Below are 27,698 nucleotides of genomic sequence, written 5' to 3' on the forward strand. Positions count from 1 at the left end.
TGGTCAGCAGCGCACAGGTTTCCTCTGAAAGGGAGTGGGGTCCTTTGATGCCATGCAAGACTGGGAGCACAGTCTTGCCAGATCTTGCCTTATTTCCTGAAAAGCCAGAGATTTTGATGTTTATATGAACTCTCCTGATTTTTAAATGTTGGCATTGAGTTCACATTTTCAAAATGCACTGAGTAAGCCAAATGAAATATATCTGCAAGCTGCTTTTGGTCTTTAGGCCCCCGCTTTGCAACTTCTAACATTTTCATTTATGTACAAACAGGTTTAATTATTTACTAAATTGAGCCATCAAATTCCAACATAGGACAATTATTTTTCCTACACAAGAGAAATCCTACTTGTTTTGTATATGACCTAAAGTTTCCACTTCAATATGAAGTCCTAATATTCAAATATGAAAGAGTAAAAATAAAATAATAATAAGTAATAATCATAAGAAGAACAAAAAGAATCTCTTTCAGGGTTTTCAGAAATGAAAGTTACTGACCTTTGTTACTATAAATCTTCTCAAATTAAAGTTAAGGCTACATTCAACTAAGTATGATGTTAAATATGGCGGAGTCATGCTGTGCTCCTTCCAAAATAGGTTTACATTTCACAAGATTCTCCTGGAATATTTTTTTAAGGAAGTTTGGCTTCAGAAGTTATATGGGCTGATGGGAAAGGACTGTTTCAGATGATAAAACAAGTGGAGAGGGACTTTTTCTCTATGATTAAGGCTAATCTTCATAGTCTTTCCTAGTTATTCATTTTCCCCATCATTCTATACTGAAATCAGCAAGCAAGAATACTGGATAATTAAATAGACTTGAGGGAACATTTAAAGTCAATTTGTTCAATCCTTGCTCAGTGCCATGGTTTGAGAGGGCTCTGGGAGGAGTTTTATCTTCCAGGGACCTTTCCTAAGAGACTCTTGCCTTATGGGAGCTTCATTCCTACTCTTTATACCTGTACAGATAGATCTGGGGGCCAGGAGAAGGTCATCATCATCTTATTTCCTTTTTTTTTGCCAAGTAATTGAGAGAGCAGATCTCTCTAGAATTAGGGTAATGTCTTAAAACTCTTATCAGCTAACACCCTAGGTGGGAGAGTGACTTTTTTTTCTTCTCGTCATGAGCAGGAGCTGAGAAAGCAAGACCGTGAAGGAATGGAGGAGATCCAGAGTCTGCAAGGATGGCGACCTGGAAGTGTGAGGGCAACCAGGCAGTTCTGCGTATGCCAAGCTCTGATTCCCAGGAGAGTGAACATGCAGATTAGTCTGAAATCACGTTTCATATGGTCCCACCAGTGGTAAGTCAAAATGACCATAGGTTTTTTTTTTAGGGGATGAAAATAAAATTATCTCTTGCTTGAAAGGAAAACAGAAAGTGACTTAGAATTTAGAGAAAAGAATGATTATTTTGTGTAACTTCACCCACACCTCCATTTTATGGATAGTCCCAATCCTTTCAGGAAAACTTTTAATGACTAGGAAAAAGAGGAGTGGCAGCTCTGGAGGAAAGAGAGAAGACAGAAGAGCTTGTCTCCAGGGGAAGCTCAAGAATGTATCATGGTCACTTACCATAAATGCAGCAGATCTTTCTTTGCAAATTTTGGGGAGATTTGCTGACATAGGCTTAGAAGGGGTAAGCTGAAGTCAGAAGTTTCTTTTGAAAATGTGGCCCTTTGCACAAATAAGGAAGTTCTCAGTCTGCTATGGGCTCTGGTGCAGGGGCCAGCTAGCCATGTAACAGCCCAGTGATTTATTTGGCACTTTGCAAGACCTTGTAGGATTTCAGGATATTAGTGTTTCCTCTTGCCTTACTCTTCACAAATGGTCCTTTTAGACACACTTTGCTACCAGTTAGTGCCATGTGAAACTCCTTTTGTTAAAAAAGGCAGGGCAGGGAGAGCTGCCTTTCTCTTTCCCGTTTCCTTGTCAAGTTAGAGAATTATTTTCCTCCAAGAGGGTCATTGTATTATTTTATTTTTTTAAATAACTATTGGTTATGGATATTTAGTCATCTAAAGGGATCTGTGCTTTCAACCCACAACAGCTTTAGATAAAGTTGCTTTCATCAAAAGGTTATGTTGGTTTTTAATTTCTTGAGGAGGAAAAACTTAACAAATATGATATTACAGATACTTTTTGGTTTGTTACAAAGATCTGAGACAGTGATGTTTTGGTGTTGGGTTATCTTTCTCTACCAAGTTAGATTAGTAGTCAACATTCCCATTTACAAATATGATGGTACTTGACTGAATCAGATCAGAAATGTGTAATTCTATCCCAGCTCACATACGTGATAGAGCATTTCTTTGCATAAATTCCCTGGGTCTTGCTTCATTTTCCCCCCAGATGCTGTCTTAATAGCTCAGAAGTTAGAGGAAGCAATTTTGTTCAGCAGAGATAGGCACATAAGGAAAAGCAAAATAAGGGCCAAGCTCGGAAACAGCACCATGGAAACAGACAAAGAGCACATGAGGAAGAGACCCTGGGTTCTGTTTGAGCTGGGTGTGCTGATGGCTGGACTTCCATGGAGGCAATTCCTCTTCCCTTCCACTTGCCGGCCATTAAGAGGAGTGCAGAAGTACCACCACAGGAGCTGAAGGTGCCACTGAAGATCAGGTGGAACTATGTGGGCATTCTCCACACCCTCAGCAATACACAATATGTTCTGGGTGAGTAGGAATGAGCTTTGGCCTCAGATTTCCCTGAATCCAAATCCGTTCACTGTTCTTTACTGACCAGTCACTTAACCAGTCGGAGCCTCTGTTTACTTATCTCTAAAATGAGAGTAACACACCTGCCTCTTTGGGTTGTGTGAGGATTCCAGAGATGGTTCAGGCAAAACAGCACACAGAATGACATAGCTCAAGGATGAAGCAATGGAGGAATTCCTTTCTCTAAAGTGTGTATTACATGAAGTGTTTGGCAGCTTCCTCACTCACTGTGGATCAAGCAAAGAGGAAAGGCTGAGGACATTGGGATGAGAGGAGAGAGAACGGAAGAGAGACAGCTGGACTGGTACCATCCAGGAAGGGGGAGAACACACGTGGCACTAAATGGAGAGGGCCAAAGAAGCAGAGGGAGCACTTGGTAAGGTGGCCCCCAGGCATAACCACATGTGTTGTAAGAAAATTGTTTGTTCTTAGCATCCTAGTCCTACTTCTACATTTTGTTTTCCCACCTTTATCTTCCACTTAAATGCACCTTATACATGTCATGTGTCTCTTCTTCCTTATAAAAATTTCTATATAATTAACCCCCTTCTCTCTGACTCTTGCTCTTTCCCCCCACCCATTTTCTTCCTTTTCATTCTTACCAGTACCTCCATGAGGATTTATTTCTCTTTTGCTGTTCTTTTAAAGTATTGTCCTCCCTAGCCTACCAGTTACTTTATTTTTTGTCCCTTCCTGGTCATGAGTAAACTATTCTTTGTTTCTCCAAAAAGCAATTCTGACCACTTAACAAACTCCCTCTTAATCCCAGTTATTTATTATCTGCCTACCAGTAGCTCATTGTTTCTTGGCTAATTTTTTATTCTTTCTGCCACTTGGGGATGCCAATGAAGGACCACCCATCTGCATGAGAGCTAAATGCGCGTCTTTGCTTACAGGCATTTAGATTTTCTGTATTTCAAAACTTTCATGAGAGAATGTTGCTGTGTGAACAATGGGCCTGTCCAATATCATCTTATGAGGTGTAACAAGCACAATGTATTGTCTGTAATAATATTGAAAGTAGCTTTCCCCCAATAAAAGATATTTTGAAATATAAAAGTGTCTTTCAGACTTTAACCTCAATAAGAGCGCAGATACGCATAACTATGTAAATTAACAGAAAGCAATTCCCTAAGGATCTAGGGTGCTCTAGGCTCCATCAGGGGCTCACCGTGTTGGTAGAGAGGACTCATTCTACTACCTTACCTGCCTCCTCTTTCCTATTTGCTTGAGGCAGAGGGGCTGATTTGCTACAAAAGTATTAAGAGGAAATAATTAACTTGCATTTGGACTTTTTGCGAATCTGGCAAAGTTAGTTCTTTAATTCTGGCCTTTAAGAAAGATCAGACTCAAATCATTCTTGGAGAAGCCACATTAGGAATTTGTGCCCCAAGTCCCGGCACATCAAACCTTGAACATTGTGTGGCAAAACTATCCCTTCATCTCTGAAATGGAGGAAATTTTATAATTGGTTTGAGGACAAAACAAAAGGAAAATTTGTCAGCAGTCAACAAACCTGGGTTCTAACTCTAACGCCTCCTCTAGCCCTGCCTGTGTCTCCGGGCACGCCACTCTGTTCTCTCCATCTCACTGTTCTCACTGATGAAGTAAGTTTCTCTTGGGTAATAGGTTACTGAGACTAACCAGAGAGCTAAACGACATACAGACATGGAAGGCTTCTCTGAAGTGTTCATATTGACATGCAGTTATTGACAGTGATGATGAGACTGAAGTGATCATGGTGCTTATCCAGTCAAATCTCCACCTAGTTCCGAGAGCTGCAATCACAGACTCTACAGCCAGAGTAATTGCCTGGTCATTTCTTAGATGTGTGACTTGGACAAGTTAGTTGACCTCTATGTGCTTGCATTTCCTCATCTTGAAAATAGAACTAATATTAGTACCTTCCACACTGAAGGTTGTGAAAGTCATATTAGTTGACATGAGTAAAGTTCTTAGAATACAACCTGGACATACAAGTGCCTTATGAAATTATTAGTTATTATTTTGAGGGTGCTCAGGCAGCTAAGATGTTCCCAATGGCACCATTACTCCTCAGGAGGGTCCCTTAGTCTTAGACCCCACCTACTGAATTCTTTCCATTTCACCCAGGTCATCAGCTATCAGAACCAAAGTTGGTTTAGCATCTACGTGTTTCTCTGATGAGCAGGGCCATACTGAGCCAAACTCTTCTGAACTTATCAGACCTATACTTGAGAGAGACCAGATTTGCAGCCCCAGACTTGATCTATGCAGGCCTGGAGCTAGAAGGTCCAATATGCAGGAATGGATCATATGTCCAAGGAGTATGGGACCCAAGTGCCCAGGCTATCTAGTAAACTGGGGCATGAATCACTCCAGATTTTGGGGTACCTGAGAGCCCCTCACCTTCATCTTTGTAATACCTCTTAAAAGCAAGCTAATGAAAGGAAGAGAGGGTGTCTTCAGATTTTTGCATTCTCTTTTAACATGTGTGCCTAGTTTGAATTTAAACACTTTGTACCCCAAACGAGTTCCATTAATCCTCATGTTAGATGAGACATCAGTTAATAAAACTCAGCCCCAGAACACATTATGTGCTCCTTACCCAAGCTGCCTCATTTTCTCCCTGCATGAATGACATTATATCCTGTTATAGACCACTGGGAAAGGATATTCTGGGGGAATATTTTTGGATTCCAAGTTTTCCTGACCTTTCATGTCTCAATTACATCTCACTTTAGCTGATGATTTTAATGAGCTTTATTGCAAAGTACCTAGATAAGCAGATTTAAGAATTGTGTATGTTTCTGAACCCCGAAGGTAGCAAGGAAAACATCTGGTGCCCATTACTTCTGGCCTCTCCTTCCTTGAAAAAACTGCCTGTCTGGGGCTCTACAGAGAGAGCATCAAAATAAACAGTGTCTGCCCCTGCCTCTCTGTGGGACCACCCTCAGCTACTTCTGGAAACCACTCCAAACCAGTCTTTTCTGTCTTAACTCCCCCTGCACTCCAGTCTCTAACATGATGCAGCCAAATTGATCTATGGTCTTTGCTTAGCACTTTCCTCAGGTCAACTCACTGCCCAGAACTCTGTCCAGTGTCCCTTGTTTCCATCCCCACCAAGTGGAAACCCTTCTTTCTGACTTGCACTGCAGTGCATGACCTGGTGTGCCCCACCCTGCTGCCCACCATCTCTTTTTCTAGTACCCCTGAGTTCCCATCTTCATTCTAGGGGTGGCTGCGTCTTCTGCAATGTTTATCCCCACTTCTCTGCCTTTGCTTACCTCATTCCTTGGCCTAGAGTGCTTTTCTGTGGCATAAGAGAAGACTGTTATTTTCAGAGGCCCAGATCAAATCCTACTTTCTCCAGGAATCCCAATTCCTCCAATAAGAATAAGAATATATTCTCCTAGCGCTTATACGGCATTTAGGTTCCATAGTCTACACTATATAGGACTTTTGTATATGTTGTCCTCTGTACCAGTCACAATCTGGCAGAAAAAACATGGTACAACCAGAGTTTAATTAAAGGACTATGTATAAGAGTATGGATAGGGTGGAGGGAAATCAGCAAGGGGAAATGAAGCCCAATAGACAAGCGATAGCAAGAAACCCTTAACCACTTCTAGAGGCTTGGAGAGACTGACTGTTGTCCAGAACACCAGGGGAATTAGCTATGTAGGAAAGGGCTGCCTGACAGGAGCTGAGGGCTTCAGTCAAGGGACATAGACAGTCTGGGGCAAGCTGGCATGGGGAGAACAGGGAGCCAAATAGCCTGGACTCACTGTCCTCCAGTCCTTGGGTCTCTTGCCAGGACCTTGCAATGGTTAAATCTGATGGGAAGCTAGTGGGCCAGGGAGCCCACTGATGGCATCTGCACAGCCTAGCCTGGTGCAGAGCAGGGTGGAAAAGAGTGGATCTGAGGGGCAACAGGAAAATATACAGCACGTGCTCTTTACTGTGTGCATTAGATGCTTCCTGGAGTATGAATTTTCTCCCAAGCTAGACTGAAAGCTCCTTGAGTAGAGACCATGGCTGCTGTTTCGCTTTACCTTCTACAATGCTTAGTTCAAGGTAAATTATAAATGGTGTAAACATGCACAGACACTGAAGAGTGGAAAAAAAATCAATTGTAACCCCCCTCCCACTCTTGGTATCTTCTCAAGCACCTAAGCCTTGGTTTCCCAAATTGATCAAAATACAGTCAAAATTCCTTAACATGGCCTGGGTCCTAGCTGTCCTCTGACCTCATCTCTGTGGCTTTCCCTCTTGCGCATTTCACTGCTCCGGCCACCTGCCCTCACGTGGTGCCTGGAATGTGTTTCCATTTCGGGGCCTTTGCATCTGTTGGGCCTTCTGCCTGGAGATTTCCATGTGTTTGTCACTTCCGAGTCTCCCTCCTCATTAGGGGGGACTTCACTAATGGCCCTAAGTACCCATCTCCACCTCTCCCTTTCCTCGCACCTCACTTCATTTCCCACATAATACTTACCACCACTTGCCATGTAATATGCATATTGTCTGTTACTCATTATTCTTTCTGCTCTAGAATATAAGATCCATGGAGCATGGACTTAATCTACTTTGTTCCAAATACTTAGATCAGTGCCTCACAACAGTAGAAACTTGATAATGATTTTATCTGCATATTTATAATGCATTATACATATATATAATGGGTTATATATACATTGAATATATATTCATTATATATACATATATTATGTATATATTATATATATTAAATATATATAATATGTACATATGTATCACTTAGTTAAGTTGGGTCCCTTTTCTTTGTTTATAGGCAGTTCTGATGATCTGAATGTGGATGTTGGCCCTTAGCCCATCCTTGGCTAAGATAAATTCAGTCCCATTCAGGAAGCATTTATTGAGTCTGTGCTGAAGCAAACCAGCAGCAGTGCTCCATGTAGTGCTCACAATGCTCATGGAACAGGCTCTTCCTTCCCACTTGTTCCTTCCTAGCTACTAGATGGCATTACTTTTGGTTAGAGCAGCCCAAGACCTGGAACATTACAGATCTTTCCCCCGCTACACTTCTCTAGTTTGCAGAGTTGCACCACTGTTTTTCTTCTTCTTTTTTTCTTTCATTTTTTATTAAAGTATTATTGATATACAATCTTATGAAGGTTTCAAATTCACGACACAGTGGTTTAACATTCACCCATATTATCAATTCCTCACCCCCTCCAGTGTGCTATTTTGTTCCTTTCATTTTGCTTTGTTTTTATACTCTATAAATAAGTGAATTCATCTGGTATTTGTCTTTCTCCACCTGGCTTATTTCACTGAGCATAATACCCTGTACATCTATCCATGTTGTTGCAAATAGCAGGATTTATTTTCTTTTTATAGCTGAATAATATTCCATTGTATATGTGTACCACATATTTATCCATTCATCTATTGATGGACACTTAGGTTGCTTCCATATCTTGGCTATTGCAAATAGTGCAGCAATAAACATAGGGGTATGTTTGTCTTTTCACATCAGGGATCTTGTCTTCCTTGGGTAAATTCCTAGGAGTGGAATTAATGGGTCAAATGGTATTTCTATTTTTAGTTTTTTGAGGAACCTCCATGTTGCTTTCCAAAATGGTTGCACCAATTTACATTCCTACCAACAGTGTAGGAGAGTTCCCCTTTCTCCACATCCTTGCCAGTATTTGTTGTTTCTTGTCTTTTGGATGCACCACTGTTTTTTTTACAGTGAACTCTCTAGTAAAGAGTTGCTCTCAGAGGTGCTACTACCTCTCTTACTTGATTTTCCTTTACTAGGTGCAGGGATCCTGCATGATTCCAGGGGCTCTGGAATCAGCCTGTTCCTGGCTGGTTGCTCCTGCAGCAGTCTCCTGGAGGTTGACTCTGCTGGCAACTGCTGTGTGAGTTGCACCAATGGCATGGCCACTACCATGGAAGGATTGTTCTGGGGACCAGCTGCTGGGCGCCCTACCTAGTCATGATATTCCTATCCCTTAAAAGCCCCTGGACACAATGGGCTGCATTACCCACACTTGTCCTGGTAGTATCAAACACAGAATTTGAATAGAGGTCCCCCAGAGCTCTTGATCATGCACTTCCCACTTTCAGAATATAGCTTTCTGTTTTCTCTGCTTACTGGTTTTTAACATGAACTCTGTGCTTAGGGTGCACTTGGAAAAAGCAGTGGCCCCAAGAAACATTGGACAATAAGCCCCAGCCTTTCTAGAGACCTAGCTTGCACTCTCCCACACCTAAGATTAAGGAAATTGGCTGTGTAAGTACCCTGATCAAAATATGACCAACCAAACCAAAGATGGCAGCGTGAGAGGAGAGACAGAGGCTTCCTCCTAAAACTGGATACAATTAGAAAATATAGTTGGCGCATCTAATCCTGAGAGAGCAATAGGAAAGAGGACGGTGTCAGACTGCTCACACCTGGAGAAAAGAGCAGACCTCACCGAACGGGATAACATACCAGAGCTGTGGCTCCGCGGGACCCAAGCCCTTCCCCCACCCCAGCTCAACAGCGGGAGGAAGAGAAACGGAGCAGGGAGGGAGTGGAAGGCTTGGGACTGCTGAATACCTAGCTCTGGAGATCTGCACTGGGAGCACAAAGCTACATTTCATGGTGTTTTCATGATACTCGCGTGATTACCGGGTTGGAAAGTTAATACAGGCAGAGTTCCTGGGGAGACTGGGATTCTGGCTGCTTGTGGAAAGCAAGGATTCATATCCGGCTGCTCTGGGACAAAAACTTATACCTGTGTGACCAGCCCACTGGCTCAGGGAGTGGAGACAGACACAGCAGCCAGGAGGCGGGGAACAGCTCTTTCCTCCCCCAGGCTCCAGTACCGCTCCCCTGTGACCAGCGACATTGCTTCAGGGGAAGAGCAGCTCCAGAATAGAGCTTCTGGACACTAGAGGACACCATATACAAACATGAAACGCCAAAAGAACCTTGTCCAGAGTAAAAACCCGAGAAAGATTTAAATGATATGGACCTCATGACTCTTCCTGAAAGGGAGTTCAAAATAAAAATCATCAACATTCTAATGGAGGTACGGAAAGACATCCAAGAACTCAGGAATGAATTCAGGTCGGAGATCCAATCGTTGAAGAGCACGACGGAGGGTATTAAAAGCAGGTCGGATATGGTGGAGGAGACAATAAATGAAATAGAAACTAGAGAAGAGGAATACAAAGAAGCTGAGGCAGAGAGAAAAAAGGATCTCTAACAATGAAAGACTACTGAGAACTGTGTGACCAATCCAAGCAGAACAATACTTGCATTATAGGGATACCAGAAGAAGAGGAGAGAGAGAAAGGGATAGAAAGTGTCTTTGAGGAGGTAGTTGCTGAAAACTTCCCCAACCTGGGGAAGAAGATAGTCTCTCAGGCCATGGAGATCCACAGATCTCCCAACACAAGGGACCCAAGGAAGACAACACCAAGACACATACTAATTAAAATGGGAAAGATCAAGGATAAGGATAGACTGTAAAAAGCAGCCAGAGGCAGAAATAAGAACACATACAAAGGAAAGCCCATCAGGCTAACATCAGACTTCCCAGCAGAAACCTTACAGGCCAGAAGGGAGGGTCATGATGTATTTAATGCCATGAAGCAGAAGGGCCTGGAACCAAGATTACTTTATCTGGCAAGATTATCATTTAAATTTGAAGGAGGGATTCAACAATTTCCAGATAACCAAAAGCTGAGAGAATTTACCTCCCACAAACCATCTCTACAGTCTATTTAGGAGGGACTGCTATAGATGGAAGTGTTCCTAAGGTTAAATAGCTGTCACCAGAGGTAATCAAACCACAGTAAAGAAAGAACAGCTAATTACAAAGTAAATGCAAAATTAAATTAACTATCCCCAAAGTCAATCAAGGGATAGACAAAAAGTACAGAATTTGATACCTAATATATAAAGAATGAAGGAGGAAGAGAAAGGAGGAGAAATAGAAAAGAACCTTTAGATTGTGTTTGTAGCAGCATACTAAGTGAGTTAAGTTAGACTCTTAGATAGTAAGGAAAGTAACCTGGAACCTTCGGTAACCCTGAATCTAAAGCCTGAAATGACAATAAGTACATACCTATGGATAATCACCCTAAATGGAAATGGACTGAATGCACCAATCAAAAGACATAGAGTCACTGAATGGAGAAAAAAACAAGACCCATCTATATGCTGCTTACAAGAGACCCACCTCAAACCCAAAGACATGCACAGAATAAAAGTCAAGGGATGGAAAAAGATATATCATGCAAACAATAGGGAGAAAAAGCAGGTGTTGCAGTACTAATATCAGACAAAATAGACTGCAAAACAAAGAAAGTAACAAGAGATAAAGAAGGACACTACATAATGATAAAGGGCTCAGTCCAACAAGAGGATATAACCATTATAAATATATATGCACCCAACACAGGAGCACCAGCATATGTGAAACAAATACTAACAGAGGTAAAGGAGGAAACAGAATGCAATGCATTCATTTTAAGAGACTTCAACACACCATTCACTCCAAAGGACAGATCCACCAGAAACAAAATCAGTAAGGACACAGAGACACTGAACAACACACCAGAACAGATGGACCTACTAGACATCTATAGAACTCTACAAACAAAAGCAACAGAATACACATTCTTCTCAAGTGCACATGGAACATTCTCCAGAATAGACCACATACTAGGCCACAAAAGAGCCTCAGTAAATTCAAAAAGATTGAAATTCTACCAACCAACTTTTCAGACCACAAGGGTATAAAACTAGAAATTAATTGTACAAAGAAAGCAAAAAGGCTCACAAATATATGGGGTCTTAACAACATGCTCCTAAATAGTCAATGGCTCAACGACCAAATCAAAATGGAGATCCAGCAATATATGGAAATAAATGACAACAACAATACAAAGACCCAACTTCTGTGGGACGCAGTGAAAGCAGTCTTAAGAGGAAAGTATATAGCAATCCAGGCATATTTAAAGAAGGAAGAACAAACCCAAATGAATAGTCTAACATCACAATTATCAAAATTGGAAAAAGAAGAACAAATGAGGCCGAAAGTCAGCAGAAGGAGGGACATAATAAAGAACAGAGAAGAAACAAATAAAATTGAGAAGAATAAAACAATAGAAAAAAATCAATGAAACCAAGAGCTGGTTCTTTGAGAAAATAAATAAAATAGATAAGCCTCTAGCCAAACTTATTAAGAGAAAAAGAGAATCAACACACATCAACAGAATCAGAAATGAGAAAGGAAACAAACATCACGATGGACCCAACAGAAATACAAAGAATTATTAGAGACTACTATGAAAACCTATATGCTAAGAAGCTGGAAAACCTAGAAGAAATGGACAACTTCTTAGAAAAATAAAGAACTGACAAAGGAAGAAACACAAAATCTAAACAAGTCAATTACTGGCAAAGAAATTGAAGCAGTAATCAAAAAACTACCCAATAACAAAACCCCCAGGCCAGATGGATTTACCTCAGAATTTTTTCAGACAGAGAAGATATAATACCCATTCTCCTTAAAGTTTTCCAAAAAATAGAAGAGGAGGGAATACTCCCAAACTCATTCTATGAAGCCAACATCACCCTAATACCAAAACGAGGCAAAGACCCCACCAAAAAAGAAAATTACAGAACAATATCCCTGATGAACGTAGCTGCAAAAATACTCAAAAAAATATTAGCAAATCGAATTCAAAAATAAATCAAAAGGATCATACACCATGACCAAATGGGATTCATCCCAGGGATGCAAGGATGGTACAACATTCGAAAATCCATCAACATCATCCACCACATAAACAAAAAGGACAAAAACCACATGATCATCTCCATAGATGCTGAAAAAGCATTCAACAAAATTCAACATCCATTCTTGATAAAAACTCTCAACAAAATAGGCATAGTGGGCAAGTACCTCAACATAGTAAAGGCCATATATGATAAACCCACAGCTAACATCATACTGAACAGCAAGAGGCTGAAAGCTTTTCCTCTGAGATGGGAACAAGACAGGGATGCCCACTCTCCCCACTGTTATTCAACATAGTACTGGAGGTCCTAGCCACGGCAATCAGACAAAACAAAGAAATACAAGGAATCCAAACTGGTAAAGAAGAAGTTAAACTGTCATAATTTGCAGATGACATGATATTGTACATAAAAAACCCTAAAAACTCCACTCTAAAACCACTAGAACTGATATGGGAATACAGCAAAGTTGCAGGACACAAAATTAACACACAGAAATCTGTGGCTTTCCTATACACTAACAATGAACTAATAGAAAGAGAAATCAGGAAAACAATTCCATTCACAATTGCATCAAAAAGAATAAAATATTTAGGAATGACCTAACCAAGGAAGTGAAAGACCTATACCCTGAAAACTATAAGACAGTCTTAAGAGAAATTAAAGAGGACACTAGCAAATGGAAACTCATCCCATGCTCTTGGCTAGGAAGAATTAATATTGTCAAAATGGCCATCCTGCCCAAAGCAATATACAGATTTGATGCAATCCCCATCAAATTACCAACAACATTCTTCAACGAACTGGAACAAATAGTTCAAAAATTCATATGGAAACACCAAAGACCCTGAATAGCCAAAGCAATCCTGAGAAGGAAGAATAAAGTGGGGGGGATCTCGCTCCCCAACTTCAAGCTCTACTACAAAGCCACAGTAATCAAGACAGTTTGGTACTAGCACAAGAACATAGCCACAGACCAGTGGAACAGAATAGAGACCCCAGATATTAACCCAAACATTTATGGTCAATTAATATATGATAAAGGTGCCATAGACATACAATGAGGAAATGACAGTCTCTTCAACAGATGGTGCTGGCAAACCTGGACAACTATATGTAAGAGAATGAAACTGGATCACTGTCTAACCCCATACACAAAAGTAAATTCGAAATGGATAAAAGACCTGAATGTAAGTCATGAAACCATAAAACTCTTAGAAAAAAACATAGGCAAAAATCTCTTGGACATAAACATGAGTGACTTCTTCATGAACATATCTCCCCAGGCAAGGAAAACAAAAGCAAAAATGAACAAGTGGGACTATATCAAGCTGAAAACCTTCTGTACAGCAAAGGACACCATCAATAGAACAAAAAGGTACTCTACAGTATGGGAGAATATATTCATAAATGACAGATCCCATAAAGGGTTGACATCCAAAATATATAAAGAGCTCATGCACCTTAACAAACAAAAAGCAAATAATCCAATCAAAAACTGGGCAGAGTAGCTGAACAGACACTTCTCCAAAGAAGAAATTCAGATGGCCAACAGACACATGAAAAGATGCTCCACATCACTAGTTATCAGAGAAATGCAAATTAAAACCATAATGAGATATTACCTCACACCAGTAAGGATCGCCACCATGCAAAAAACAAACAACAACAAATGTTGGGAGTTTGCAGAGAAAGGGAAACCCTCCTACACTGCAGGTGGTAATGCAAATTAGTTCAACCATTGTGGAAAGCAGTATGGAGGTTCCTCAAAATGCTCAAAATAGAAATACCATTTGACCCAGGAATCCCACTTCTAGGAATTTACCCTAAGGATGCAGCACTAAAGTTTGAAAAAGACAGATGCACCCCTATGTTTATCGCAGCACTATTTACGATAGCCAAGATATGGAAGCAACCTAAATGTCCATCAGTAGATGAATGGATAAAGAAGACATGGTACATATATACAATGGAATATTACTCAGCCATAAGAAAAAAACAGATCCTACCATTTGCAACAACATGGATGGAGCTAGAGGGTATTATGCCCAGTCAAATAAGGCAGGTGGAGAAAGACAAGTACCAAATGATTTCACTCATATGTGGAGTATAAGAACAAAGAAAAACTGAAGGAATAAAACAGCAGAAGAATCACAGAACCCAGGAATGGACGAATGGTTACCAAAGGTTAAGGGACTGGGGAGGATGGGTGGGAAGGGAGCGATAAGGGCAGGGAAAAAGAAAGGGGGCCTTACGATTAGCATGTATAATGTGGGGGGGTGCATAGGGAGGGATGTGCAACACAGAGAAGACAAGTAGTGAGTCTACAGCATCTTACTACGCTGATGGACAGTGACTGTAATGGGGTTTGTGGGGGGGGACTTGGTGAAGGGGTGAGTCTAGTAACCATAATGTTCTTCATGTAATTGTAGATTAATGATAATAAAATGAATTTAAAAAAATTTATATTATAATCAGCATCAGATGTTTAAAATCATTAGCTTAAGGACCTGGTTTTAAAACTTAGGTTATTTAAGCTTTAGTTAGCAGGCTGACAACCTCTTAAGGTTTTCCTGAGGCTCCCAGAGCGATGAACTGACCATCAATCACTCAGGCTGTGTTACAGCCACTGAACTACAGGCACCAGGCTAAGAACACAGGTGATGAACTATCTAGGTTAACGGAAAAGTTTCTTGTAGTGTTCAGTATGGTAGCCATGACTTATATGTGGCTAAAGAGAACTTGAAATGCAGCTGGTGCAAGTAAATAATGGAATTTTTAATTTTAATTGTAAAGAATTTAAAAGTAAATAGGCACAAGTGGTTAGTGCTACCATACTGGACAGCCCAGAATAAGATTATCATTAAAATCCTGTGGCAGACTAATCCATTTTACTTCATATACCTGTTATTTGTAGACATGGTCAGAAACATCAAAACTGTTGGTCATCTAACCTGTCTCACACTCACCTCTTCCCTCTACATTTCTTTTACTCCTCTACATTAACTAAAATTCTTCACTTTCCCTTCTTCTCAAAGCTTTCCACTGTGCTCTCGAAAATCCTCTTCCATGGAAAAATTGTTATATCCTCAGCCCTTTCACTGAATCATCCTCTCCATCTCCTTGCCTTAGCTGCAATTTGGCTCCTTTTGTCTACTAATAACTTTGGAATCCTTTCAGTTGGGAGATGTTTGTTCTTTTGCATTCCACAGACAATCCAAGGTACTGATTTACCACAACCTGCAACTTCGAGGCTATCATTCCTTCACTACCCTGCAAAAATTCCAGCTGCTGTGAATCTCACATGATATTCACATCAGATCGATCCCTGCCTACTCCTGGTAGCACAAACTACCAACTTCCCAGTCATTACCTCTCAAAATTAATTGAATTCACTAAAACCTCCTACAGCCATGCCCACACCAGGCAGGTCCTTGTTCCAGCAGAAACATACTCTCAATTATTTCTGGAATATCAACATTCTAACCTCACAGGGCGCTCTGATCCCTTACTCCTCTCTAATCTCTCCCTACCTCTCCAATCTTGATTTTCTTGCCTATTTGGCAAAGATTTCATAATCATCTGTACACTACTTTCTTACCAATATCTCCAACTCCCTGGCTAACAGAGTCGATCCAACTTCATAATTCATTTAGTAAATACTTATTGATAGTAGTTGGTATTTTCCTACAAGCAGGATACACAGTAGAGAATCAAAAATAACATCTAAGTTCATAGAATTAATGAAATAATCAGGATTTGAACTAAACTTGTCTGACTCCAGATCTCCTAATTTCTAGCTCATTTCCCAAGATTTTTGAAGTTTTACCTGACTTCTTAAAATTTGACCATACATCTACCAACTCTTATTTTTAGATGACCTTCTCTACAACCTCTCAATTTCCAGTCACTAAACCTACAAACATAAAAGCTCTGTACATATCCCTTATTCCTCCCTTCCTATTACATAGGAAGGTTCTTCCTCTTTCCAAAGGCTAATCCACTTGTATTCCCAATTGGCTAAACCAATTGTGGGAAGTTTCCTTCCCACATTCTCAAGAATCTCAATGTATTCAGTTCCTTCACACTACATTCATACTTTGGCTCTTGGCATGCTCAAAAGCTACTTGTTTCTACTTGTTTTAGCACACCCTTCTGTCACTATTCCTCAAGTTTCCGCATGCCTCCACTTAGCCTCAGTTACTAGTATTCCTTCTGTCTACTTCTCTAGACTGTAAACTCCATGAGATTATTGAATGTTTTTATTTTGTTCACAATCGGATGCTCAATCCTTAGAATTTAAGGTATATGAAGGCATGTAATACATGCTGCACAAATAATTATGAGCACAGTATCATTCTTGTGACTTCTCTAGCCAATAATAGAATTTTAAAGTATTAATTCAAAATCATACAAGTAACAATACATCCTAAGGAATACAAAAGAACATACCTCCAGTTCATTTTCCAGTTTCATTACTTTAGTTTTTAATTGGTTTTCTATTAAAAAGAAAAGATAAATGTTTCAATTGCCCAGATTTGTCTCAAAACAAGCTTTTAAATAAACATCAACAAGATAATAAAATTATTCTTTTCGTAGATCCCATCATGATTATAGTAATATGGCAACATAAGAGAAAATAACTATTTTATACTTGGGACGTGGAAATAGGAGCTCTAGAAATTTCTTTCAAAATAAATTGAGTCTACACATTTTAGAGATAAACCTAATTTTCTATGTCTTAATGAATAAATGGAATACACTATTAAACATCACAATAGACTTTTTTTTCCCAAGGTACCCACCAAATTTTCCTTGCTCTTCTCCAGCCTTTTCAACTTCTTCTAAAGCTAGCTCTACCTCTTGAGCTTTCATCTAAACAACCAAAAAAAGGGTTATATCAATATGCCTTTACACTAGAAGGTAAGCAATGAAAATAAGTATTTTTTTCATTTGTTATCCCAATACTTACCGACTGCAAAGCCTGGCACACATGAAGACTTCTAGTAAATATTTGTTGAATTAACAATTTTCTTAAGGATATAATTTCTAGATTCCTAACAGTTTGAAACATCTTTGATTCCTCTTTATGCCTCAAATCTTATCTTTAGCATTACAACTTTTCCACTTTTTTCTGTTCTGTCACTATTATAGTCTATAATTTTATGTCTAACCTCTTTCATAACATTATATTGCAATAGCTTCAAGTCCCTTCAGTTTGTCCTGTTAACACACCTAGTTTTATCTACTTAAGGTATATTTTTGTTATATATCAACTATTGCTCAGAAAACTTCAGTGGCTCCTTATTGCTGACACCCTGAGATACACCTTTAAAACCCTTGAAAGGCTATTCCAAATTATACCCAACTTCTGTTTTCTCCACAATCTGCTATAAACTTTATGCACCTGTCTCCTCAAAAGCAAAGAGTAAGCATATTTTCTATTCCGTTTTCATTTATGGCAACCTCCAGCTCTACAATTTCCTTAACATTTTACCACTGCCTTCTACTTACCTAGAACTACTCATCAGTCTTTGCCCTTTATTAGGTCTTCTCACACCTAACCTCTTACGTTTATAACAAATCTATATAGTTAGTCATCTGTATTTTTCATTTCGACCTCAAGATTACCATTAACATAACTAACATAGGACCTCTTCATGTTATTTTTAAACATACCTATTCTGTTTCCCCTACACATTCTTTAAAGAACTTTAGAGCAGAAACTAGCAATGTTCTGCACACTACAACTCATGATCCACGTGTGAAGGTATTTTATTTTTGAGTGGTGGTTTAGACATTACAGAGTACTTTAAAAGTGATTATTATTCATGAAACTTCCTCTAATAGTCAAAGCTACTGTTAAAAACTACTGCATACAAACCTTCATTAGTGACTGAGTAATTCTGAAAACGTGTATCACATTTTCTTGACTTTCATTTTTTAGCTCATTTACTCCCACCCAAGTAAACAGAAAAGCAACCATTTCACATTTTATAAATAACACCTAAGCAAAATATAAAAACTCTTATAGCTGTATCATTCAGTGATTTCAGGGACAAGATTAATCATAGTTGTATGTATATATATCTATGCATTATTTATTAATTAAGTACATTAGATAAGGAAATCAATAAATTATCTGCCAATTCTTGACGAGGAAGGTCATCTGGGTCAACTTTCATGATTTCTTTCCAGTTTATATTAGGGGCCATCTTCAATTATTTCACTGTGCTTTACCTTCTGTAACAAAACAGGCAGGTATTAGCATTTTCAAGGTAAAAACATTAGTATTTTTACAGCAATCTGCAGTTTTTACATATTACATCTATGGTATTAGCGAAGAGCTATGGCTCCTTAACCGCATAACAGGTAAGTGGGCAAAATAATCCTCATCAAAATTACAGCAATTAGCACAAACCATCAGATACTGTACTGGCTAAATAAACAATGACGGATTCCTTTCTAAAACTAACCTAGGTCAGAACTAAGGTTGAGTCCCCTCCTCCACGTCCGCATACCGACGCGAGCGAACATCTAACGGTGCCAAGCCCGGGGATCCTTGGAAGGCTTAAAATGAGCCCTGATTCGGAGAAACTGGAACTAAGGGTAAAATTAAAAACTACGGTAATTACCGATTCAAATGAGTGCAGTTGAGCCGGGGAAATCACAGGTGAAGCTAGAAGAATGCAAACGGACTGCAGACCAAAGACTAAGGGGTCGGGAAGCTGGACTGTTGCACCGGGCCCTGAGGCTTAAGGAACCTGCATGGGAAGGAACTCTCTGCTCCCGCTCACCAAAATCCACCTACCTACACCAAGTCTGGCAACCAGCAGCGGTGTCTCATTTACTGCAACCCCCGAGCCCGGCCCCGCCGCCCAGCCTGACCGCTCCCTAGCGCGGTGACAACAGAACCCTAGATCCCGCCACCTGGTCCAGAGCAAATGATAGCGGCGATAGCCGCTAGGCGACCCCATTTCCCACCCAGCCAAGGCCGGGAAATGGCCGCGGATGCAAGTTGAGCCTACATTTCATGACGGTGGATAATGCTTTACGTTTAGACTCCCCTGCGGGGTCCCTGTACTCTGTGGCAACGACTGTAGAAGGCGCGGGATGAGGACTCCAAATTCCAGAGTGCACTTCTCCCTGGAGGCTTGTGCATGCTGGGAGCTGAAGTCTCTGGAAAGAAGAGGGAGGCCGTCCCGGCGTGCAGCGCGGCGGGCTGCGCCTGTACCGGGGCGCTGGGGAAAGAGCTGGAGGCGGGAGGCGGGAGGCGCAGGGCTCAGGCGTGTCTCCGCTGGTGACCTGAGTGCGGTAGACGATGACTGCGACTCCCAAGGCGCCGCCCGCCGGACCGCTCTACCTAAGGTTTCCCTAAGCCATCTCCTAGGGAACAACTCCCAGGTGAGGTAGGACTGCTGGTCAGCGGCGGGGGTGGAGTTGAGGGGAGCGGTCCCGGCTACGACAAGCTCGGACCGTGTGGGCGGAAGGACTCGGTCCCGGTGTAGAGGTGGAAAAAACCCTTCTCCTTAGACGTTTGCAAGTGGTACTCCAGGGGGTCCCCTCTGTAAGCGGGGGGAAAAAAGTTTTAGCTTTTTTTGCTGTCAGAGTCCATTCCATAAGTGGAGTGGGGGCGCGCAGCCAAGATCGTGGTTTGGGGTAAATGAAGCATTGAGTAGAGGGCATCTCGTTTTCTCCGATACCGCCTGCCTTTCTTGTAGCACCATTGTCTTTGCGAACTGGAGGACTTAAAGGTTGAGGAGCTAGGATAGAGCTAAGGCTCTAGAGAGAAGAGTTTAGAATTTGTCCCAGCTAACTGCTGGGAGTGGAGAGAGACAAGGGGCCTCAATTGTCACCAGTCCTGTGCTGTAACTTGCTTGGTTACTAAGTGTGCCCTTACATGAAAGTGCCTGCTCAGGTGTTTGCAGCTGTTCTTGTGCAAGTGTTGCCCATCCCTCTGTTCTCAGGCGTTCTGGAGTATAATATGCCACTAGGTAACCTCCTTAAGCTGTAGATTTGAAATCTAAATGACATTTTCCACTGGTTGGACAAGCGCCTCTCATCTTTACCTTTTTTTTTTTTTTTTAAAAGCACTTAAAAAATATAGTTGACAGTAGACATTCCTTTTGGAAAAAAAAAAAATAGTAGATATCTCCAGACCACGTGTTTGGGTAAAACAAGAAATGGCTCAGTAGAAAATAAAAACAGTACTGATTTTGTGAGGAGTATTTTAAAGACATTCGTCAGATTTGAAATTATGGTAATTTTTTCTAATCCTTTACTGAGAGATTATATCCAAGTACCGTTCATTATTATTTTTTACCATGCTATACGTTACATCCCCAGGACTAGTCTTGTCTTTCTCTGACTTACTTTACTTAGCATAATCCCCTCAAGGCCCATCCATGTTGTTGCAAATGGCACAATTTCATTCTTTTTTAAGGTTGAATAATATTTCATTGTGTATATACACACATTTTCTTTATACATTCATCTGTTGATGGATACTGAGGCTATTTCCATGTCTTGTCTCTTATAAATAATTCTGCAGTGAATATGAGGTACAGATATTTCAAGGTAGTGATTTCGTTTCTTTCAGATTATGACCAGAAGTGGAATTGCTGGGTAATGTGGTAGTTATGGTTTTAATTTTTTGAGAAATCTCCATACTGTTTTCCAGAGTGGCTGCACCAGTCAGTGCCTGAGGGGTACCTTTTCTCCACATCCTTACCAACACTTGTTATTTCTTGTCTTTTTGATAATAGCCGTTCTGACAGGTATGAGGTAAATATGTCATTATAGTTTGATTTGCATTTCCCTGTGATTAGTGAGTTTGAGCATCTTTTCAGGTGCATGTTAGCCATCTGTATGTCTTTTGAAAAATGTTCAGATCCTTGGCTCATTTTTAAATTAGATTGTTTTTTGTTACTGAGTTGTGTGAGTACTTTATATATTTTGGGTAATAACCCCTTGTCAGAAAGATGATTTGCAAATACATTCTCCCATTCTGTAGGTTGCTTTTTCATTTTGTTGGTGTTTTTCTTTGCTGTGCAAAGCTTTTTAGTTTGCTGTAGTCCCACTGGTTTATTTTTGCTTTTGTAGCCTTTGCTTTTGGTTTCAAACCCAAAATGTCATAGTCAAGGCAAATGTCAAGGAGCTTACCCCTGTATTTACTTGTAGGAGTTTATGGTTTCAAGTTTTATGTTCATGTCTTTAATCCATTTTGAGTAGATTTTTATGAGTACTGTAAGATAAAGTCCCAGTTTCATTCCTTTGCATGTGGCCCTCCAGTTTTCCATTGATCAGAAAGACTAGCCTTTCTTCATAATATATTCTGGTCTTTTATTTCCAGGCTTTCTCTTCTGTTCCACCGTGTGTGTGTGTGTGTGTGTGTGTGTGTGTGTGTGTGTGTGTGTGTGTGTGTGTGTGTGTGTGTGTGTGTGTGTGTGTGTGTGTGTGTGTGTGTGTGTGTGTGTGTGTGTGTGTGTGTGTGTGTGTGTGTGTGTGTGTGTGTGTGTGTGTGTGTGTGTGTGTGTGTGTGTGTTTGTGTGTGTGTCTGGTCTTTTATTTCCAGGCTTTCTCTTCTGTTCCACCGTGTGTGTGTGTGTGTGTGTGTGTGTGTGTGTGTGTGTGTGTGTGTGTTTATGCCAATACCATACTGTTTTGATTACTACACTGTCATTATCCCATTAAATCTTCATAACAATCCATTGTAAAAGGTGCTTATATTGTCCTCATTTTCCAACAAAGTTAAGAAACTGAGGATTGGAGTGGGTTTATGCTGTGCTCAAACTTAAATGGTGTAATTGAACAGAGATCTTTCTGGCTGGAGGACATTTTCTTAACAGTTATGCTGTCTCCTAGGCATGCTGGGAACCCTATTTGTAAAGTGCTTCTTCAGTCTTGCTATCTATAGTAAATATATTCTTATTATATAACTTTTTTTACTCAATAATTTGAATTACATATTCCTTATTTATCAGGGGAAGTTAGGGATAAAATCTAATAAATCTTGAGCACATATAATGTCATATACTATGTTTAAAACTGCTTATTTATTTTCATAGTAGGAATCTGTTGCAGCACCTTGTTTTTCCATTCATTATAGCTATTATTTTCCATTTATTCACTTACTAGTTTTGTTTTGTCACTGTTGGTCTTTTCTACACTTGTTCCCCTCACATTTATATTCCCAGCAACTCAGGTTACCTGGTCAAATGGTAAATTTTATTCTCATTTTTCTGAAGTGAAAACAGGTTCAGAGAAACCAAGTAATTTCCTAATAGTTAATGAAGGTAAGATTGTAATCCATATGTCATTACAGTCATGACTAAATGCAAAATCTTGCTTAAATTTCATTCTTTTGTTCATTCTAATATTTTTGAGCTTGTATATCATGCTGCACACTGGAGATAAGCAGGATACAAGTTATCTATGGTATAAGTCCTAATGCACTGTAGTGTATTTGTAGCTAACTGAATAAAATTTAGCTCAAGTTCAGTCACTCACTATATAACTTTGCATAAAATTGCTTAAACTTGCCATTATTTTTTCATCAAATTTTCTGCATGAATCAATTTTTACCAAGAGAAAGTATTTATGTGACAATTTTATAAATGGTATCACTACTGGAACACTTGTCTGGACTTGCATTCTTTCTTCTCTGTGGTTTTATGAGCAGTTTTATCTGACTAAAATTACTTCACAGGAAAGTCTTGACTTTTATAATTGCTTCATCTGTTTTCTGTACCAGTCAACGTATATTCCATTCACTTTTTTGCTGCCTTATCGAGAAAATGAATGATAACCTACTTCTTCAGCACCTAATACAAAACATGGCCATGAAAAATTAAAAATCCACTATTTGTAGTAAATGTTTCATTTTGCTGTGTTCTCAGGGAGAGAAATCAGTGTGCAGCAAGCCACCACTTGTCTTCTGTGGACATGAAAAGACTGGCAAGATGAGTTGTCCTTGTGAATGCAGACTTTGCAGATGCTGCAGGCCAAAGTTTTACAAACTTTAATAAAGTATATTAGGTTGTTTTTATTAAAATAGTTAAAATCATGAAATTATTGTACTGAGAGGACTTAACTTTCCAAGCTAAATATCCCAGATCCATGTAGTTCTTCTACAGGTTAATTTTTCCACAATTGTACTGTTGGATTATTAGAAAAAGTGGGCACTCAGTACAATTCTGTTGAGGAATTATATTAAGTTCTGGATCTCTGTAATGTAGCTCAGGAGTGATTTTCAATTGCAGTTGAATTTTTTGCACATATTTAGTGACATTTCACTTTTTTAAGCAAACATAAATCAGTCATCCCATCTATTCAGAATATGTGTTTCCCGTAGGGAAAATGCAAGTTCCTGTAGGCAGGATCCTCACCTGACCCTAATCTACTTGCCCACTGCACACACTTACAATGCCCACAGGCATGTGCTTGCACATGTGTTGGCAATGAGCCTTTATAAGAGCTCCACCCAGTGCTGTGTTGGGCTGGCAGAGACAGAAGCTCAGGGGAATTGCAAACTTGCCACTTACAAATGTGATTCTAGCACTCGACCTGCCACTGTGAGAATAAAGCTTGGTATTAACCCTTTTATGTCCAACATTCTTTTGTCGTCACTCGGTCTCAGCAAATCCGGAGTGAACTTACTCAGAGGTGAAATCCCTGTCTGGCGCAATAGTTGTGAATATGCTTGTATGCCTAGAAAAAGAGCTGAAGTTTCCAGTTTTAAAGAGCTGAAGTTTCCAGTTTTAGTATATTCATGTGGCTATAAAGTACCTTAGATTAGGTAGTTTATAAACAATGGGAATTTATTTCTCACAGTTCTGGAGGCTAGGAAGTCCAAGATCAAGGAAAGCATCCACAGTATCTGTGTCTGGTGACAGCCCCCTTCCAGGTTCATAAAAGGTATCTTTTTGTTGTATCTTCACAAGGCAGGAGCAAGGGATCTCTCTCATGCCTCTTTTATAAGGACACTCATCCCATTGGTGAGGGTGCTGCTCTCATGACCCAATCATCTACCAAAGGCACCACCTCCAAATACTATCACATTGCATATTAGAATTTAACATGATTTTGGGAGGATACAAACATCCAGTCTATTATTCCTGCAACTAACATTTAACAATGATGTGTTACATTCTACAGTAATGGCCCCTGTGAATGTGCTTCCCTCTGTCTATGCCTTTATGTAACCCTCTCCGCTTTGCTGGCCTCTGCCCTTACAAGTGGCTCTTTTGGACATAACTTAGGATGACTCCAAAACTGAGCTCATGACATGCATAAGAACTAGCTCCCTCTCCCTTTCTCTCATAAAATACTTGGAAACTCTTGAAAAATTCTGTTACCTTGGCTCTTGAGACTTCTTCCACACTGATTCTGGGTTTGCCTTGCTTGATGGATAGTAAAAAATATTCATTAAGCAGAGACTTGAAAGGGGTTTGTGCATTAAGACTAGCCCTCCTGAGAGCATCATTTAAGAAGTTCAGGTTAATCTACGGAGTATGACCGTAAGTAGCAGAGACTAACTTTCCAAGCTGAGACCTGTTCCTTTTAGATATCCATCCTTAATTAAGCAGAAGAACTGTAAGCGCATAAATGACCACATGCACAACCAGCAGAACTATATATATATATAGTTTATATATATATATAATTTATAAAGTATCATTGATATACAGTTTTATAAAGGTTTCTCATGAACAAGATTGTGGTTTCAGCATTGACCCATATTGTCAAGTCCTCACCATCCCCACAACCAATTGCAGTCACTGTCTGTCAGTGTACTGAGATGATATAGAGTCACTAATTGATTCTCCCTGCTGTACTGCCTTCTCCGTGATCTACCTATATTTTAAGTGTTAATTATAGTGACCCTTAATCCTTTTCTTCCTCCCTTCTCACCCACCCTTCCCAACCCCTTCCCTTTGGTAACTGTTAGTCCCTTCTTTGAGTTTGTGAGTCTGCTGCCGTTTTGTTCCTTCAGTTTTGCTTTGTTGTTATACACCAAAATGAATGAAATCATTTTGTACTTGTCTTTCTCTGCCTGGCTTATTTCACTGAGCATAATACCCTCTATCTCCATCCATGTTGTTGCAAATGGTAGGATTATTTTCTTTTTATGGCTGAATAATATTCCATTGTGTATATATACCACCTCTTCCTTATCCATTCATCAACTGATGGACACTTAGGTTGCTTTCATACCTTGGCTATTGTAAATAGTACAGCAATAAACATAGAGGTGCATATGTCTTCTTGAATCAGGGATTTTGTTTTCTTCAGGTATATGCCTAGGAGTGGAATGACCGGATCAAATGGTATTCCTATTTCTATTTTTTTGAGGAACCCCCTTACTGCTTTCCACAATAATTGAACTAATTTACATTCACAGCAACAGTGTAGTAGGGTTCCCCTTTCTCTGCATCCTCGCCAACATTTGTTGTTTATTTTGTTGGGTGTTGGCCATCCTAACTGGTATGAGGTGATATCTCATTGAGGTTTTAATTTGCATTTCCCTGGTGATTAGCGATGTAGAGCATCTTTTCTTTTCTGTTGGTCATCCGAATTTATTCCTTGGAGAAGGGTCTGTTCAGATCTTGTGCCCATTTTTTAATAGGGTTATTTTTTTTTTTAGGTGTTGAGGCATCTGAGTTCTTTATATATTTTGCATGTTAACCCCTTATCAGATAAGTAGTTTATGAATACAGTCTCACATATTGTAGGATGCCTTTTTTTTCTGCTGTTGGTGTCCTTTGCTATACAGAAGCTTTTTAGTATGATGTAGTCCCATTTGTTCATTTTTTATTTTGTTTCCCTTGCTGGAGGAGATGTATTCAGAAAAAAGTTGTTCATGTTAATATTCAGGAGATTTTTGCCTATGCTTTCTTCTAAGAGTTTTATGGTTTCATGACTTACATTGATTTCTTTGATCCATTTCAAGTTTACTTTGTGTATGGACTTAGACGGTAATCCAGTGACATTCTCTTTTTTTGTTCTTTTTATTTTGTTATCCTTAATATACAATCACATGGGCAACATTTTGTCCAGTTTCATTCTCTTACATACTGCTGTCAAGCTTTGCTAAAGAGGCTGTCTTTTCTCCATTGTATATTCATGGCTCCTTTATTGGATATTAATTGACCACATATGTGTGTATTTATATCTGGGCTCTCTATTATATTCCATTAATCTATGGGTCTGTTTGTGCCAGTACCAAATTGTTTTGATTTCTGTGGCTTTATAGGAGGCCTTGCAGTAAGGGACCATAACCCCTTGCTTTATTCTTCCTTCTCAGGATTGCTTTGACTATTCGGGGTCTTTTGTGGTTCCATATGAATTTTAGAACTATTTGTTGTAGTTCATTGAAGAATGCTGTTGGTATTTTGATAGGGATTGCATTGAATCTGCAGATTGCTTTAGGCATGATAGCCATTTTGACAAAATTAATTCTTCTATTCATGAGCCCGGGAGGTATTTCCATTTGTTGGTGTCTTCTTTAATTTCTCTCGAGAATGTCTTGTAGTTTTCAGGGTATAGGTCTTTCACCTCCTTGGTTAGGTTTATTCCCATGTATTTTATTCTTTTGGATATAATTGTAAATGGAGTTGTTCTCCTGATTTCTCTTTCTGCTCATACATTGTTAGTATATAGAAATACAAACGATTTCTGTGTATTAATTTTGCATCCTGAAGCTTTGGTAAATTCAGTTTTTCTTGTAATTTTTCAGTGGATTCTTTAGGATTTTCTATGTACAATATCATGTCATCTGCAAACAGTGACAGGTTTTCTTATTCCTTACCAGTTTGGATGCCTTTGATTTCTTTTTTGTTGTCTGATTGCAATGGCTAGGACCTCCAGTACTATGCTGAATAAAAGTGGGGAGAGTGGGCATCCTTCTCTTGTTCCCCATCTTAGAGGAAAAGCTTTCAGCTTTTCACTGTTAAGGATGATGTTAGCTGTGGTTTGTCATATATGGCCTTTATTATGTTGGGGTACTTGTGCTCTATACCCATTTTGTTAAGAGTTTTCTTCATGAATGGATGTTGAATTTTATCAAACGCTTTTTCAGCATCTGTCGAGATGACTGTGTGATTTTTGTCCTTTTTGTTGATGTGGTGTATGATGTTGATTGATTTTTGAATATTGTATCATCCTAGCATCCCTGGAATAAATCCCACTTGGTCATAATGAATGACTTTATTTATTCATCTAT

General features: G+C 39.6%; 1 protein-coding gene and 1 long non-coding RNA gene across 2 annotated transcripts in view; one reads left to right on the forward strand and one right to left on the reverse strand.

Annotated features, from left to right (window-relative positions):
• The window catches only part of LOC130679110 (uncharacterized), a 47,644-nt gene extending 28,217 nt beyond the window's left edge, over positions 1–19,427 (reverse strand). Inside the window, exons 1-3 of the long non-coding RNA XR_008992097.1 lie at positions 19,287–19,427; positions 18,592–18,718; positions 16,928–16,974 (exon numbers count right to left, since the gene is read on the reverse strand). This is a non-coding gene — a long non-coding RNA (uncharacterized LOC130679110). The remainder of the gene's footprint in view (positions 1–16,927; positions 16,975–18,591; positions 18,719–19,286) is intronic.
• Positions 1–27,698, forward strand: part of LOC118928520 (FYVE, RhoGEF and PH domain-containing protein 5-like) — a 368,415-nt gene that overhangs the window by 110,712 nt on the left and 230,005 nt on the right.

This window comes from Manis pentadactyla, chromosome 10 (assembly GCF_030020395.1).
Source record: "Manis pentadactyla isolate mManPen7 chromosome 10, mManPen7.hap1, whole genome shotgun sequence".
Classification (NCBI taxonomy): domain Eukaryota; kingdom Metazoa; phylum Chordata; class Mammalia; order Pholidota; family Manidae; genus Manis; species Manis pentadactyla.